Below are 5,611 nucleotides of genomic sequence, written 5' to 3'. Positions count from 1 at the left end.
CCATCTATCTGCCAGTTGTACAGTCAGAGCACTTGTACTTATACTGTCTGAACCCTTGCTTTTCCTTTTGGTTTCTGGTTTTGTTTTTGTTTTTTGTATTTTTTTGTACTGTGTTAGAAAAACAAGAGCCACCGGCTCCCTCTTACTTAACAAATGATCCAGGGTCGTCTTTGTACGTGTGACTAATAATTTTATTCTCCGTGCTGACAAAATGAGTTACTTCTCGGGTTTTAACCCTATGGGAATAGATATATGTCAGATTTATAAGTGGATAGAAGTTTGTACAATTAATAAATGTGAAATGATAATAAATGATAAGTTATACTTGAAAATTGGCGCTCAAATGATCTTATGCAGTTGCCAGCGCCGTAAAACCCTCTACTAAAACTAAACATACTTGAAAATAATGGCATCAGTTGAAAACCTACTAGCAACTAGGCCCCAGTGTCGATTTTCGGCTGATATCTCCGTTTGTGGATAGCAGGAAGTAACTCATTTTGTCAACACACCTCAGTACTATTCTGCGCGCTCGCGATGTAGAATAACGTGTCGTATTGTTTGTGTTCTTGTTGGTAAGGAGCGGAGTGGCCATTTTTTTTTCAACGATTGCGTCTCGTCACCTGTTTATGTCTGTGCTTGGGAAGTTAGGTTCTGGATTTTTTTGTGAAAGTGAAAGTGAGTTGGGAGAGGGGAGTAGAATTGAAGACCTGAGATTTAAAAACGTGCCCAAGTCAATTTTTGCTGAATGGAGAAAGACAAAGAAAAAAAATGAGCATAGGACTTTATTTGCTTCGGGATACTTTGCAGGGTTTTTTCTCTTCTTCTCGATACACCGCCAACGGTAGAGTGTCGTGTGCACTATCAATAGATGTGGGGAAAGTCTTCTCTATTTATAGAAACCAAGAAGTTAGTTTTTTAGAAGTCAATTTGGGACTTGGGCTCAGTCTGGTTCTCAGATGTTCAAGTTTGACGGGAACGTAAAAATCATAACCAACAAGTCTTGGGCGGAATAGTTTCGCTGTGTCATAGCCGTCTCATCCTCTCTCGTCTGTACATACAAGATGACCTGATTACTTTTTTAAAGTTGACCTAATTACATATTTTACAAAGCTGTGCTGGAAAATTCTCAGAATCTTCCTTTTTGTTTTTTTGTTTTGTTTTGTTTTCTTGGGTGAGGATGTTTTTTCTATGAAAGCCAGAAGTAGTTTGGATGTTGGAAGGAGATTTTTTATTTTTTTAAAAAGTTTAATAGAGACGCAGGAAAAACGGAGCGAAAGACAAGAGTATTATGGAAATATGAAAGAGATGGATAGAGAAATGAGAAAAAGACAAGAGTATGAAAAGATAAAAGAGATGGATAGAGAAATGAGAGAAAGACAAGAGTATGAAAAGATAAAAGAGACGGATAGAGAACTGACAGAAAATACTGTGTGGAAAGAGTGGAGAAATGTGAGATTTGGATTAGTACCAAATGTCATTTTACTGTAAAGGTCACAAGTTTTTGCTACTTTGGAACTAACCATGATGACATTTTGATCTGTCTTTATATGCTGGTCTCGTCCATATGTATATATATATATATGTTCTTCGATGACTCTCGATCTAACATTCTATTTCTGTGTGTGTTTAACATTCAAGTTATGCCGACCACCGCGGCTCCTCGGTCATTTGATTGGCTGCTCCTCGCGCGCGCGGGCGTGTTTGGAGTCAAGGTGGCTTCAGCTCGTATGAATTTATGGAGATTTACGTTGATTCACATCGTACCAGCTTGTTTGATTTTATAATGGGGATTTGTTTTATAAAATGCCTGCTTGTTTCATTTCATGGAGATTCGTTTCATATCCTACCAGTTTGTTTGATTGGTTTCATGGAGATTCGTTTCATATCCTACCAGTTTGTTTGATTGGTTTCATGGAGATTCGTTTCATATCCTACCAGTTTGTTTGATTGGTTTCATGGAGATTCGTTTCATATCCTACCAGTTTGTTTGATTGGTTTCATGGAGATTCGTTTCATATCCTACCAGTTTTTGCACCTGGGCAAAATGTTCCACCTTTCTGTATCGTAGAAATTCTGTCCAGTGCTGTATGATGCAGCTTGTTTTTTTAAAACTGTTTTCATAGTTGTTAAGTTGTTGTTTTTTTATCTATTTCGTTTTTGTTTTAATCTTTGTTTTTGTCTTTGTTTTTGTCTTTGCTTTCATTTTGTTTAACTTCATTAGTTTATTCTTTGTTTTCTCTGTGTATAATTTATGTTTTTGTCTTACCTGAGCAGAGGATTCCAACTGGAGGTTTTCTTCTTTTACGGTCCTCCTTTTAAACATTGTTCCATCTGATTTGCATTTTGTTTGTGTTTGGGGCGTGTGTGACGTGTGGTGACGTACATATTTATCAGGGAATTTGCGGGGAAGCCGACGGCACATATCATAATATAATTTCTAAGCTAGCGGGTTGACGGCAGCCTTTTGACCTTGACTTGTCCAGACTTTCACGCCCGAGTTGGAAAGATTTTGGTAGTCGTTTACTGTACTAGAGATGTCAGCGCTGGAAGGATTTTAATACACGTTTTGGAATTTTAGAAATAATAGTGGTAATAAAGATAACTGTAATGAAAATAAAGATAAAAATAATGATACAGTCGAGCATGGGTAACAAACACGTAGGGGATCTACAAATGTGTTTTCACGGGCCCATAATTTGGGTTAATGGATTTTAAAAACAAGTAAAGAGATAACGGATATCCGTCGCGTCAAGGAATTGCAAATTATACGAGCTATCCGTGATTTTCAGTTCTCCGTGTTCATGTTACCTTTGCCAGACTCTAATAATAATAATAATAATAATAATAATAATAATAATAATACTTATACTAATAATAATGATGATTATGATGATAATGTGAATTTATAAAGCACCTAATCCCTAGAAGGCTGTAAGCGCTGTATAATGCAGTATTATTATCATTGAATAAAGCAGACAAATCTGAGAGCAGAAAATATACCAGTACATTTGGAGATCATGTAACATTTCTTACGTCGTAGCATAATGAGCTAAAAATAAGAAAACTGTTAAGAATTTTCTGAATTTATTTTTTTGTGCCGCGTATTTTTTAAGACTCATTTTTTTTTTTTTTTGTTAAAGATGACAGATATAATATAAAACAAATGTGAAAGAATTCTGTTTGTTTAGAGACGATTAATTAATTCTCTGTTGATTTAAAGTTGTTGTTTGTGTGAACGGACAGGGAATTTTTGTTCATTTTTTTCATCCTCCACCGCCATCGCATTTTTTTATTTAAGTACTTAGAATAGTCGAATAAGATTGTAAAAGAAGAAACACCAACAAATAGTAAAGAAATAATATGAATAATTTCTATCTATGCAAAACATATCATTTTAGTGGAGTCTAGTTATGATTAGTGTTGTTTTGGTTGTTGTTGTTTTTTTCCTTTCTTATGCATTTTTCACCACTTGGTTTGATTTTCTTTGATGATGTGATTTTGTAGCCAGTTCTTGTAATGGAATACCGAAGGAGGTTATTGATGGTGTGTTGTGATACTGTGCTGAGTGTGTGTTGTGTGTGTGTTGTGTGTGTGTTCCCTCAGTTGTAGTGTGTTGTATGTGTGTCTTGTGTGGTCGTGTGGTGTGTGAAATGTGTGTGTGTGTGTGTGTGTGTGTGTGTGTGTGTGTGTGTGTGTGTGTGTGTGTGGAGAGGGAAACAGAGAGAGACAAAGAGAGAGGAAGGGGAAACTTAGATATGAGTGGTTGGGTGTGTGTCTCTTCGTGTTGAGAGAGACATTGAAAGAGAGAGAGAGAGAGAGGAGAGATAGAAAAAAAAGCGAAAAGAAAGAGAGGAGAGATAGAAAGACGAAGAAAGAGAGAGAGACACACCTGTATTTCCTCTAGCTGTGGAGATTACCTTGGGACCGTGAAGGCCTGCGAGGATCCTGTTATGTCTGTGTGTGTTATATACATGTATAATGATATGTTATATTGGTATATATATTATACATATATTATACTTTCTGTTTTGGAGTGGAACATGCTTTGTGGAGATAATTCAACAGATTTGTCTTTTTAAAAAAGAAGAGAAAGAGAGAGAGAAAGAGAGCGAGAAAGAGGGGGGGGGGGGGTGTGAGGAGAGTGAGTGAGGGAGAGACAGAAAGAGAGAGGAGGGGGAGTGAAAGGAGGAATCGAGGAGAAGGAAGCTAGTGAGGGAGTGTGTGTGTGTGTTTGTGTGTGTGAGTGTGAGTGAGAGAAAGAGATTGAGAGCGAGAGAGAAAGAGGGATGGAAAAGAAACGTTTGTGTGAATGTGCTAATGTAGAATTTCTTTTCATTTATCCAGTCAACAAAACACTGTTCACCAAGGTATTCTGTTCACCACCTGGTTCCATTACAGTTGTGATTGCGTTCACCACCTGGTTCCATTACAGTTGTGATTGCGTTCACCACCTGGTTCCATTACAGTTGTGATTGCGTTCACCACCTGGTTCCATTACAGTTGTGATTGCGTTCACCACGGGTTCCTTTTCAACATAATAATTATGTCCACCGTGTGATTCCGTTCACCGCTAAATTCCATTACAGCATAATTATGTTCCCCATGGGATTCAATTACAATATAGGCCCACTTATGATCACCAAGGGATTCTGTTACCACATAATAATGTTCACCAAGGGATTCTGTTTTTTTTAAAAGGGACATGTCTCTTTCTTCCCGCGACTCCCAAAAGGGTATAAGGGGCGGATAAAAGACAAGTTAAGTAAGGGATTCTGTTACCACAAAGTTTCATCTGTTCTGGGTAGAGGGATGCTGTATGAACACCAAAAGTTTCCAAATGCTGTCCTAGTCCTGTTGCTTTGTGGGAGTCAGTTCTTCAAGGTGAACATTTTTAGGTGAACTCTGACTTCTTCAAGGTGAACTTTGTGAGGGGAACACTGACTTCTTCAAGGTGAACATTTTTAGGTGAACACTGACTTCTTCAAGGTGAACTTTTTTAGGTGAACACTGACTTCTTCAAGGTGAACTTTGTGAGGTGAACACTGACTTCTTCAAGGTGAACTTTGTGAGGTGAACACTGACTTCTTCAAGGTGAACTTTGTGAGGTGAACACTGACTTCTTCAAGATGAACATTTTTAGGTGAGCACTGACTTCTTCAAGGCGCACTTTTGAGGTGAACACTTCAAGGTGATTTTTAAACTTTAAAATCTGAACGGTTGAACCAAGGTGAACGGTTGAACCAAGGTGAACCGGTGAACCATTGAACCAAGGTGAACCATTGAACCAAGGTGAACCGTTGAACCAAGGTGAACAGTTGAACCAAGGTGAACAGTTGAACCAATGTGAACAGTTGAGCGTCCGTGGTGAGGTGTCGGATGTTTTGTTGGCTGGGTGAGTGCGGAGTGTAATTATAGCAATACCTAAATAGTCGTTTGTCTGTGTGGTGATGTACTGTTGCTATGACAACACTGTTCCATTGAACTTTGAGATGAAAAAACAATTAATGAAACAAATTAAAATGTATATAATGAACCCTCTTTGCGTTGGCGTTTCTATGTCTGTTGTTGTTAATAATAATAATGATGATGATGGGGATAATAATAATAATAA

At 37.7% G+C, this 5,611-nt stretch overlaps 1 long non-coding RNA gene across 1 annotated transcript; it reads left to right on the top strand.

The window, feature by feature from the left end:
- Window positions 1-6: 6 nt before the first annotated feature.
- Window positions 7-5,534, top strand: LOC101859877. The gene is made up of 2 exons (XR_004858894.1): window positions 7-4,951; window positions 5,022-5,534. It is a non-coding gene; the product is annotated as an uncharacterized LOC101859877 (long non-coding RNA).
- The last annotated feature ends 77 nt before the right edge of the window (window positions 5,535-5,611 follow it).

The sequence above is a fragment of the Aplysia californica genome, unplaced genomic scaffold, assembly GCF_000002075.1.
Source record: "Aplysia californica isolate F4 #8 unplaced genomic scaffold, AplCal3.0 scaffold00419, whole genome shotgun sequence".
NCBI classification, from domain to species: domain Eukaryota; kingdom Metazoa; phylum Mollusca; class Gastropoda; order Aplysiida; family Aplysiidae; genus Aplysia; species Aplysia californica.
Note: the sequence above shows the minus strand (reverse complement) of the source record. Positions and strands in the feature narration are given on the sequence as shown.